Source organism: Anopheles stephensi, chromosome 2 (assembly GCF_013141755.1).
Source record: "Anopheles stephensi strain Indian chromosome 2, UCI_ANSTEP_V1.0, whole genome shotgun sequence".
Taxonomy (NCBI): domain Eukaryota; kingdom Metazoa; phylum Arthropoda; class Insecta; order Diptera; family Culicidae; genus Anopheles; species Anopheles stephensi.
In genome coordinates, this window is record NC_050202.1 from 20,121,449 (window position 1) to 20,134,426 (window position 12,978).

Below are 12,978 nucleotides of genomic sequence, written 5' to 3' on the forward strand. Positions count from 1 at the left end.
CAATATTGCATGTATGATTTTTTTTTTCACATACACAAACACACTTGAAACACTGTTCAAGGGGGAGAGCAAATAAGAAAAGAAAACATACTCCTCTACTCCCTTGTGTGAGGACACAGCCAAGCTACACATGCGTCCAGCCACAAGAGCCGACCATATTTATGTCTTTACATGGAGCATTAGAGGAATCGAGGAATTGTCGCTGTACCATCTCACTGCGTTCAACTGTGGCTTTATGCTTTACAACGATGAGTTCCACCTCCCCTCTCTCTTGGTTTACTCTTGCCCACGTCATGAAAGCTACCCACCAATGTAAACACTTTAACCGAGTTGTGGAGCGAGCGAATGGAGAGCAGAAGTGAATATCCTACCATAAAGCAGGAAATGTACGTGTAAGCGTATTGTGCGCGTGTGGCGGTACTTGGGTGGGCACAAAACTAGAAGCTTCCGGTCTGGTTGAGAACTTTCCACTCCACCACCAAATGCGTACTCCCCCTTTTTACCCAGCTTCATGCACATGCAACTACACGTGCGTTGTGGTGTGGGACGGTGTTGACAGACGTGCGGGATTACGCGCGCGCTCGCGCCATCCTGTGTAAATTAATGGCCAGCTTGACGTTTGATGTACCGATGTTTTTGCCCGTGTCCCGGAATGCTGCCGGTTGGGAGATTTATTCAACTGCAGCACCAATTCCCATTGCGATTGTAATTGTATTACTACGGTCGGTACGACAGTTGGCTATTAATAGGCTCCTTTGTTGGCGGGGCCGTCTGATGAAGCAGTGCTTTAATGGAACTCATTATCTTAGGCAGAATGAGGTTTTCAGGTGGGGCTTTTGAGTGGTGCTTAGTATGGTGCGATAATTTAGTGTCTCTAGTTAGTATCTGTTGCAGTAATTAGTCTTGATAGGTAATGATTGCAGGATGCACACTGAGTTTGATCGTCAGTACCAACTTCAAAAGTAAAGGATCATTCTGACGTAGTTGATCGCGTCTGGAGATATTCGAGAATGTTGATGTTTACAGCATGATCGAACATATAGTAAAATTCGATAAACGGGGTAGAACTTGTATGCCTTTCATTTTTATGTCATTTGAGGACACCAGATTCTGAGATGATATGATCCCGTATATATTAAGCCAATTAGAATGTCTTTATTTTTTAAGAAGCTTGAGTGAAGTAAGCAGATAACACATAAATGATGCCAAAAATAACCTATCTCACATATTGTTGATTAATTCGATTCGATTCGTCGTTCGAAGTTATCGATTTTAAAAAAAAATGCCTAATGTCTCCATCCCTTGTAATTTTGTCTAGCGGAGAATTAGATTGCATACCTTAGGGCGCTATAAATTGCTCTCATTTGAGCATTGCCTAGCGTTGGTATTCTGATGAGCAATTACTTTCACCATTCTTCTAAGATTCTTTCTCTGAAGTTGATTTATTGTTAATATTAATTGTCAGCGCCTGGAACGCTTCCTGGAAGTATCTTACCAGACTAATCTTCGTTTACTTACAGACGTGTGTCCACTCCCACTTCAAAAACAAAATCGATCTTAAAAGACTCACACGATTGAGCTGCAGAAATGTGCCTGTAATGTCCTTTCTATTGCCTACAAGATGATTGCTTTCTCTTTAAGTAGTTTCATGCAACGCCCGGAACGGGACACCATTAGTCAACGCTTCCCAACGCGCTACAACTTGACCAAAACTCATCAACGTCTGGCATACATCGTACAAAACGCATTAAATAATAGATACATGCCACCTCCTGCACAACGGAGCACAACTTTCATTACAAACTCATCCCCCAGTTCCCTAAAACTTTGAGACACTTACCGATTCACCCTTCGTGAGCAGCATGGATGCTCCACAACTGAGTCCCGATCATTTCTGCACCAACAAGCAAGTAAAAGATAAAAAAACCGGACTGAAGATAGAACCCCAATCCTGAAGTCCTTTTTTCTCGTTCACTTCCCTTCCGAATTGTTTTCGCAAATAATCAACGCCACGGTATATGCCGCCACCGCCACCGGTACAAGTGATGAGTTTCCTTTCCTGGGCACGAACTTTACTGCTGCTGCCCGATCCTACCCATTGCGTCCGACACGTCATCGTTCATTGAAAGGTAGAACCGGGCCGATGTTGGACAATTCGTGCCAGCGTTTTTCCCTTCAGCCTTTTTCTTCCATTTGGTGCTTGTAAACACTATGCAGTTTTAGTCAGCCAAAACCTCCCAACCCCAGGGGCCGCACCATTTCCTGGGGCCGGAATTCAACCGAAACGTGGTGCGGATCCTTTGGGGGCTGGTTCATTCACCAGAAGGAAGATTCCATTAATGGAAAAGATAAATGAACCCCAGGAAATGGAGCACAAACAATCGCACCGACCGGTGTGTGTGTGTGTGTGTGTGTGTGTGTGTGTGTGTGTGTGTGTGTGTGTGTGTGTGGCAGCACCGACCGTATAAAGCGATGTACTATGACATAAGAACCATTCTTACTAGATGCGAAACAGCACACCAACGAAAACACTCAAACACACGAGGCATACAGGGGGGAAAAAACCCCCCGACAGGAAAACATCTCCCCCAAGAAAGCCATCGACCGCTAACGAATGTTCAGGTATTCAGTAGCGTCCAGAAAATGGACCTCACACACGTCATGCATGTTATGTGTAGCCAGCTTTACACACATGCAGCACACGGGGAGCCCCGGCGCGGATTTTTTGGTTCACAATCGGACTGGTTGTTACATGGTTGCCGAGGTAGCTGCCTTTGTGTTGCCAACGCACACGTGTGTGGGCTAGTTTGTCGTTAGTAGAGCAACGAGCGCATTAACCCTCCCGGAGCCGACCGGCCGGGAAGACATCCGGTTAACCCGCTTAAAGATAAATTGCATGCAATCGTGCTGAAGTGAGCTTGAGCTCAGGGGCGTCGGTCGGTGGGATTGTGGTTATCATTAAGCTGATTATGCTCTCGGGTGGTAATTGATTAAGGTATGCATTTGTCGGTATGAATAAATTATGTCTTGTTGTAAGTGTGAAGAAAAGAGTAGCTGGCTTTTTTTGCTAGGCGTTTTCTTTTGATTACTCGGGGTGGTATTGAAGCAGATTAGAATAATAACATCAGGGTTCTGAAAATTGCTTAACAGAAATACTCAAATAGTTTAATAGATGCTGAAAAATAGCGAAATCTGCTTAAGTAGGTGCTTGTGTACAAAAATTGCATACCTTTAGGAGCATTTATAACGTTTAATGTTTCTTGTGCGTCTCATAGATAAAATCTGTCATTTTTTAAACATAATGAAATTATTTATGGAGTTTAACTATAATAAAAACCAAGGAAGGTGTTTATGTGTTGACGGTCAAGAGGTCATGAGTTCTTTATTTAAAAATTTCCACCCCTTTTTTCGTTCAATGAATGCTTTTCAACTTATTCTTTAATAAGTTAGAAATTAGGTCTCAGAAACCCAAAGCCTTTTTAAATATATGATGATAAAAAATACGGTTATGCCTTCCTTTATGGATATAGCAAATCTAATAAATTTTACCTTACTCTTCTTTGAACAATATTAATAAAAAAAGTCTTTAGTTTTAGTGGATTTTTTTAGTTGTAGACGAAAGAGTTAAGTTATTTTGAGACATTTAAATTGAATTCCTGAAACTTTTATACCAACCTAATTTGAACAAAAGCGGAGTTCCGGTGGCATTGGCTATAGCGGTGCCAGTCTTAACACGGAGGATTTAAAGAGGTTCAAATCTCTTCTAGATCGCCTCTTCGTACACAGGGCTATCTACCATTCTAGGAGTAAAATTAAGTCACTAAAAGCCATAAATGGCAGGGTAAGACCTTTCGAGGCTTTAGTGACAAGGCAGAAGAAGGAATTTGAAGAAAATATTCATCTAATGTAATGACGATTGCATACTTTTGGGCTCCTATTTTATTGATTTGATTTACCTATAAAATTTGCTAAATTTTCAACAATTTAATTTAATTTAATAAATGGTTTTTAATAAGCCTTCAGAACAAGAAATTAAATAAAATTCATTACTTTAAAAAGTATTGGGCTTATAATTCCAAAGTAAAAGAGGCTAGTAAATACCAACCGATTCTTGCATTCACTTAAAGTTTGCTAAGCACCTCGAACTATTTGTTCGCACAAATTGTTAACACAAACATTGAGATACAACCGGGGAAAACGATCCCGCCACGTCCAGCACCAGGCTCGCAAACATTTCACCCCTTTTCTGTCAAACATATCCTGTCACGGACCGCATGAACCCTGCCCTGCCTAACACGGACACCCCAATTTCACAAATAACAATCCAATTAATCAGCCGTCCGTTAGATTACGGATTCCCTTGCTCGGCAGACTAGAAACACCGGCCACACTTCCTTGACAACACACCGACGGGTCTGCGTTGCGTGTCGCACAACCCTTAAAGGTCCCGGGCGCCCGGTGCCTGAAGTGTGCGTTATGTTTAAATTCCACCACAAACCTCCATCCCGTAGTGCAAAACAAAGCCAAACGCTGTCAATGCAACCAGAGCACGCAATCAGCCCTCCGCGCTCGAAGCGCTTAGCACTGTTCCAAGAAGCGCAGGTTTGTGTTTGAATTTGTGCACGTCAGCGTAATGTTTGCGAGCAAAATTCCTTTACGTGGAAATGGGCCGCTGGAACGCTGGACAAGCACAACCCCCCCCCCCCCCACCCACTTTGTCAAAAAGGCAGAAGAAATGAATCAACCACGGGTTGAAGCGGCGTTCTAATCCTTCCATCCCCAGCGCCCCCAGCAAAACACACAGTCAAGTGTACGGACGGCTTCAAACTGTCACTGGAGAGCGGCTGAGTGAGACTTGGGACACGATGTACAATTAAAATGGCACGCAATAATACCGACACTCTAGGTACACGCTTGATGGCAGTTTTTGTTTCATCTTTTGATGGGGGACGAGCAAAACGGAAAGAAAAGAAAAAAAAATACCCGGTCGCTTTCGATTTTATTTCCCACTGCATATACCCAAGGAGCATCTCACCCTAGCCCGAAAACGAGGAGGAAAGAATTGCTCGTGAAAAACTCCCCCAAAGTAATGCGTGTCCCTCGGTTCCCCACTCGATCCAAGGCAAGTTTGTTTCCATTTTCCGAAAGGAAAATTACCTAAGAACAGTGGTGGAAAAGAGCCATATCAACACTAGAAAAAGAAAATCCAATGAAGCACAGGCAAGTTCCGCCCCTATTTTCCATCGCTTTTGGCTTCCCTCTAACCAGAAGGAAAAGCCGTCCGCATACAATGCATTATTAAATGGGCTTCCGGAGCGTTTCATGCAATCTACAACACGTGAAGTGCATACGAATGCTCCAACCGAAAACAAAAGGGGAGAACGTGTTTTACTCCTCCTCCGATCGGCATCGGCAAGTAAATTAGCAGTGAGGCGAACAAAATTAAGATTGATAACGCATTATCATTTACTGAGGGGAGGCGAACATTTTTGCAGGAATTGTAGTTGGGCATTACTTTTGGGAATGGTTTCTTCACTCGTTTTCTTTGCAAGATGTGAAGGAGTTACAAAAATAGCATGAGCTTTCAGTTGCTAGAATGAAAGAAAACTTAAACGGTGTAATGCGTATTGCATAGCTTTAGGCGTTTTTTTGATTTAAATTTATTTCTGTTGTTTATTCCTATCTAACACATTTTTACAGTCTATTATTTAAGTAAACTTTGTGCAGTTGACACCATCTATATAATAAAATTTCTTTCTTTCTGCAAAAAAAACCTTATTTACATCGTACTTATTCCCGACAATCCCTAGAAAATAAAAAAGGCATCCACCCAAGATTTGCTCCTCATCCATTTTTTATTTTTTCACCCGACTGCACCAAACCTCAAAGAAGAGGTTATTTTAAATTCCACCGTAAAAAAACAACCTAGTCTTTCGCCCACCTTTTAACCACTATAGCATTTCGCATTTTTCGTTTCCAGTTTGGTGCATTATTTTCGACCACCGACTGGGGTATACGGCGTGGCTGAAGTGACCGCCCCGCAACAGAAGTGCGACACCATCGAAGGACGCCTGGCGCGAGAAAACCACAACCACCATCTGCAGCTAACCAAGGGGACAGACACCGGAAACGGAAACCGGGAGCAGAAGAATAAAAGTGCAACTGTGGGTTTTTTGTTGTTGTTGCTTCTTTACAACCACCAAACCCGCAGCTTTTCTTCGAAGCTCTGGGTGGGCTGCAAAAAACGGGAACCTGGAAAAACCCACCCAGTTTGGCATTCGACGGTATTATCAAAAAACCGCGCATCCTAAAAGCGCACAAATATTCGATGTCGCGTCGCCTTTTTTGTTGCTCCTTCTCTCTGTTGTGGTTGAGTTTTTGAACCCTTCGTTTTTGTTGCACATTTTTGGGTTGCTTTATCCTGCCGGGCTAGACGGGATTCGATGGAAGGGCCATTTTTTTGTCACTGATTCTGTTTCCAAGCGCAATCTTGGCGGTAGCAGCAGCAACGATTGGAAAAACAACTATCGATACGGACGCGTCTCTGGCTCGATGTTCGGTCAAGCGTAAGGAACAACTAAGAGCAGCCAGCCAAATAACAACAGCAAAGCGAAAGGAATTGGTGGACGAGCGGCGTAAGAAATGGTGGAAAAATTAGCATGCGGTTCTTTTTTTTCTTCTTCCTTCCTTCATTTCGCTCTCTCTTTGCTCCATTCAGTGAACGTTCACCTTACGATGGAAAACATCGTTCCTGTAGATTCTGCAGATGGTGGTTCACAAAAAAGGGATTGCCATAGTTTGGAAGCACAATGGGTCTGCTGTTGTTTGACGCTGTTGGTGATGGTGGCCACCATCGTTGTTTATCAATTAGTTTCACTGAACGGAATCACCATAGATCCGGAACACTTTAAGTAATGAAATTGACACTCGAGAATGGGTTCAATTTTTCGGTCCTTCATTCCGGACAGGAAAAGCAAAAGCAAAATTTCCAGCAAAAAGAAAACTGAATTTGACTAACAAAAATGGACTGTCAATTGAAACCCAAAACTAGGAAGAACTACACGCCTGAAGCTATGCAATACACCTACGAGAAATACCTTTGTATAGGTTAATTTAGGCGCACAATCGCCTTAAATTTTCTTCCTGTGGTATTTGGATACGCCAATTTATTCCTGAAGTTGGGTCTCACGCAAGTCCTTTAAAGCACAACTATTCATAAGACACGGCTCTTATCAGGATCACATTGAGCGGATGAAACTCCTACAATAGATACACTGTTCGAAGAGACTTTCCACTTCGAGGAAATATGAGCTGAGGATTCTTTTGGAAGTATGACTTGAGTGATATTCTACAAGAGCAGTAACTACTGGGAAACTGTCACCGAGATCATTAGACTCTTTATATTGCAATACAGAGGCTTTATATTGTAAAACGAATAATTTAGACTTTACAATGTATTACTGACCACTTCTTTTCGATGGTATTGCCATCACTACAGGCATTTGATTATCTCTCAACGCTGGAATAGTATCACTAGCTCCAACAGTTGTTAGAGAAAATCTTGAAGCAAACACCCCGGATTACTCCAAACAATTATTTACAGCGCGATGTTGATGCGTGCCCTTACGGATTAACAACGTCTGTAACTCTCATTTCAGGAGTAAAATCTTAGAAAACAACGCTGGTAGAAGCCTAGGGCATACAGGGCTAAAACCCTCAAAAAATCCACAGTATCCAGTAAATCATACTTGCTGAAAGGCCTCCTGGAGTCTTGGACTCAGATCTTCACGATTATTAAAGCTAACTATTCCACATTTCCTTGGTTACTAAATAACTTGAAGTAAAGTTTATAAAAAAATTGAAGTAGCAACTATTAAATTTGAAATGAGTTTGATAATCAATTTCTTTAGAACAGCACCCCAGGTTTTGCTGGTCTAATTTCCAAATAAGGAATATTTTCAACAGAAATAACATAACAGCTATCAAACAGGTGAGTAAACAGAAACACATTCACGTAGCGCATACATAATCCATCCATCTATGTATAAGCATCTCCCATCTGCATCTGCAGTATTATCGTAAATTAACTTTACCACTATTTACATTTTAATGAAAGAAAACCTCCAGACTCAAACGATTTTATCCTCTTGCTCTCGCTCTTGTTTAATAACTCCCTTCTACACCCAACGCTCCTCGCCTAACACTTCCATCTGGTCGCCAACCAGCGATGGAAAAGCGAAGCTCCGTTTGAAATGGAAACAGAACTTAATAAATCCATCCGGTTTAGTAAATAAAACACGCTAAGCCCCCATCATCATCATCATCATCATCACCCTCAGTACCACCACAACGCCACCGAATAGGGCAAGAGAAATAGCTTTCAACCCTGGAACTGCATCACCCAGACTGGGTTGAGCGTTGCATCGCCTGGTCCGAACCGTTGCATTACTCCTATAACCGTGGCTACCTGGTCACCTTATTACACGCCAACATCTCGTTAATCTGGCTCCTTCTTTGGCGTCCTCCCTTTGAATGTCCTTTCTTTCTCGTCGATTCTGCCCAAGACAAACTGTGGTGGTGTTGGATAAAAAATAGTCATGTTAATGTTGTTACCGTGACGCGCTGGCCTGATGGATGCTGGCTGGTACGATGATCGGTGACGGACGAATGGTCGGCGGCGGACGGTAACAAGGAAAGCCTTTTGTGCATCTGTCTGGCGTGAGATAAGATTGATGGCGTTTGGTGAAGCGACCGAAATGGTGCGTGCCGTACCGGAGGACACGGAAACACCGGAGTCCACCACCATCAGTCCCAATCTTGCCGTAAGTTTGGATGGTAAAATAACATTTCGCTTCACCACGGCAACAACGCTCGGAAAGCTCTTGACGATTTATAAAAATTTGCGAAAAGATTTAAATTACAAACCATATTTTTTCATCCTCCCAGTTTCATCCTGCTTCCTCCCTTTCCACCGATACCTACTCCATTCCTTCTCGTTTCATTCGATTTTTGTATTATTATTTTTATCTTTCAGCCTGAATGTATACTATCCCACATAGCACGCTGTCTCGCGCCCGGGATAGATAGCAAAACGGTGAAAATAAATCATGCAACTTTTTTCCCACAAAATCCCGAACCGACGTAGGAATCGGCTCGCTGTGGGATGTGGGCAAGCAGTGGATTGGTTTGTGGCAATGCACTCAAGAGGCCGAAGTGTTTGACAGCTTTTTGGCGATGAAATGAAGTTTAATGGCTTTCCGTACTGGCTTTCCAGGACCCAGGGACCATCGTTTTTTTCCTTTTTTTGCTGGTACACTAAAGTGTAAAGTTTTGCAATGTATGAGCAATACTTTTCACTTTTTTCCGTTGAGTTTTTTGTGACTAAGGATTGGGGGGATATCTTTACATTTATTGGTTTTTCTACACTGTTTTCGATGTGCTTAATGTCAATGGTTTATTATTTATTCTAATGGTCTCTCTTACCAACCATAGACGATAACTTATTTAATTACTTAGATTTTTTGTGCTTTTATTGTAAGTTTTGTGAATAACTCGTTATTTTATTGACTTACTCATCTTCTTAATATTTCAATCAATCAAAATTATTTAATAAATCATGCTTTGGAGCGATCCGGTGACCGAGGTGATCGGTATCCTGATCTTCACACAACAGGACCGGGGTTACAATCCCAGCCAGACCATCTCCTCATCCGCAGGGTTGAATGCTTTTCTAAGGGGAAAATCAAGTCACAGACAGTCAGAAATGGCAGGCCGGGACCTCTAGGGAATGTAGTAGTGCCAAGGAAGTAGAAAAAGAATCATAATAAAATTTGACACAGAAATAATCAAGATTTTCTATGAAATTCTTGAAAAAAGAAAGAGAAATAAACATAACCTTTGCCTTCTAACATTTATTTCCCAACGCATCCAACTCCTTGTAGTATTCTGTGTGTATGCGTTTCACTGATTTCCCCACATTTCCACGCGAGATTTTCACAACTTCATCCCGCTGGAAACAAGCGGACGGTGCAAAGTGGTGCAAATCTCACCGGATTTACACTGAGCAAATGAAGCAGCTTTCAGTTTCGTTTACGCTAACCATTATTGTAACAGGATCTGGTGAAGTTTTCCTTAACCTCGCTGCCACCCAACCGCACGCCTCCTTTCCCGCCCTTAATCTCCCGGGAAGCGCTTGGAACGGTGTGAAAGTTCTGGAGTTTTCCTTTGCTCAGGGCGGCATACGAAATCCGACACTCGCGCGCGCACACAAGAAATGTTTATGTATATTTCCACAGTAATTTACCACCGATTGTTGAAGCTCGCCATGTCTCTTCAAATATGGAGAAAGCCACCGCCACCATCACCACTATCACAGGGCAGTCGTAGCACCGACGCGAGCGTAAAACTTTTCGCAAAATCAAAACAACCGACTAAACGAGCTGAAACACTGTTTGTTGCCGCTGGGAAATGGAGAGCAAAAAAAAAGGCATCTATCTACCCACACTAGCACGGCTGAAGGCACTGGCTGTTCATACCTCTACCATACGCAGGGAAAAACTTTGTATAATTACACCGGTTACGGCACTTTGCCGAAGTGAATGTGTTCAGACAGGGGAAAACGGGTGGGGAACAAAATACAATACAGAGAAGAAAGAAAAAAACCTGGGCGAGGTGGGCGTGAATTTTCCAAAATTTTCTCTACGTGCCTCTTCGGCGAGGCGAGCTTGTTTCTTTACCTGCTAGATCTACGCTGATAGTGTGGTTAATTATTGTTTGTTACGAGGGTAATTAGTTTTTATGTGTCTCAGTTTCCGGTGTTGTTCTTCGAGCAGCAGTTGGAGGAGTAGCACAACGCTCGTGGCAAACGAAAAGCATAAGGACTTAATCACACGCTTTATGGTGAAAAATAAAGCACGCCTCTTGGAATAAAAGCACCCGCAAAGCAGAGGCCTATCGTTACAACCAATATCCTGAATTATAGACGCATTCTTCACCACCTGGAAAGAAAAGTCGAAAGGAAAATCCCCAAAATCAGGTAATGAGCTGAATTTAATATACTACCAGCAGAGCTGGTATGGCTCGAGGGCGTCTCCACATCCTGACAGACATCATAATCTTCACAACACATTAAACCGCATTAAAGCGCAGGCTTTCCAGACACTTCCCAGCCGAGATGAAGTCAAGTGAGAGCGATTGATAAATCGGACGGTAAAGAATGGGACATTGTTCCAATCCATACCCAACGGCAGCCTACCGTCTTCTGGCTATAAATTCTACGAACCTCTTAACGAGTACCCTCATGATGATGCTTGGATTGGCAAGAAATTCAATGACAAGCAACAGACTTGGCTTGTGGCTCGCTGCTCGTTCCATAAATTCATTGAAACACACTCGATAAAGCAAAACAAGCTTACATTCGGTCTCTTCCAACAATCTTTTAAAACTCGACTCCAACCGGTCATATCTTATCACGTAATCTGATCCGATCATTCCAAATCCAAGTAAAAGGGGACATCCGTTTCGGTGGAAAAACCCCTTTCGTTGACGCACCGATTTCCTAGGACCGAACTGTCTTCAACAAGCTTGGGAAGATGGGGAAACAGAAATGGGATTACCTCTCACACTCCCGGTACATCCTTCGGCAGGCACAGCGAACTTAAAAAGGCCTATGCCCACGAACAGGGTAAAGATTGTTTCTTTCAGATTACGATTGCAGGCAGGCTTAAAGGAGCCCGGCAATGAGTCTACCGTTCCCTGCTCACTGAAGCATCAGAATCGTGGTGGAACGGGATGGGAAAAACTTTTTCGTGCGTAAATTTTACCCAAAAACTTCGCATTAAGACGCTGAAAGGTGGTAGCGTACGCGATCGGATTTAAAGTACTGGCGATGCAGCGTCGGTGAAGAAAACAAAATCGTTTGTTAACGAGAACACTTGTAGTACAGCGGGAGTGACAGGGAGGGTTTCATTTCAATTGTTCAATAATGCAATTACTTTGTGATGAAGTTGTTGCTCGAACGTGACAGCAAGTGGCTGCAATCGAGATGCAGCCGTGTGATAGGATAGGTCTTGTCCCGGGCACAATTTATGACGTAATTGCTTAAAAGGATTTGAAAGATAAGATAAGGGAGTCAGAAGCAAATGGCTTTTGACAACTCATTTTCGGTTGAATAGATTAATAAGAATTTTAAGGAATAAAATTAAGATGAAAAGAACAGAACCGTTGCTGCTATTTCAAATTTCTGGTCGAGTGTGTTACGCATTGCATAAACTAGGGCGTTTTTTGGATATTTTCCGTTAAAAGCGCGAAAAGAACGCTCATTTCGCTAACAATAATTTTATCAACTGTTTAAGATATGAAACAAAATATAAAAATAAATCATCCCAAACTGCATTGATAACACTTTAAATCCATTCATCCGACAAAGCTCCAAAAAACCCAGCACTAAAAGCATTTCCACTCAGTCAGTCGAGAGGCTCCAGCCGGGCCAAAAGGCTACTGCAAAAATTAATTTTCCTCGTTCTCACCCATACATTTTCACCTTCATTTATTTCTATTTTGTCGCACCACCCAAGCTCGCTCATCTGTCCTTTGAAGCAATTTTTGTCATTACTTCCCGTAAAATCCCGGCTAGGTTATTGCCGGCTATGCTTTCCATTTTCTCTATCCACTGCCCTAGCCCTGACTGGCCCTGTGGACTGGCTGTGTGGAAATGTGTTTCTTTTTTATTTCCAACCGTTCACGCCACCCTGCGACATCCTGTCCATCCACCGGACCCAGACATACAGTGGCCAGCTGTGAGCCTTCCCAAAAAACCCCAACCGCACCACCTCGCGGACAACCGTGCGACCGCCCGGTGTTGTTGTTTTCGTCGTGTTCATTAAAATAATTTACAGTTATCTCTAATCCGATTTATTTTATGCTCGCTCATTACCCTTCAATGTTACGTTACTGCAGCAGCAGCAGTAGCAGCAGTAG

The 12,978-nt window shown here is 42.7% G+C and overlaps 1 protein-coding gene across 1 annotated transcript in view; it reads right to left on the minus strand.

Moving 5' to 3' along the window:
* Nucleotides 1–12,978, minus strand: part of LOC118503549 — a 433,940-nt gene that overhangs the window by 415,783 nt on the left and 5,179 nt on the right. The window lies entirely within an intron of this gene.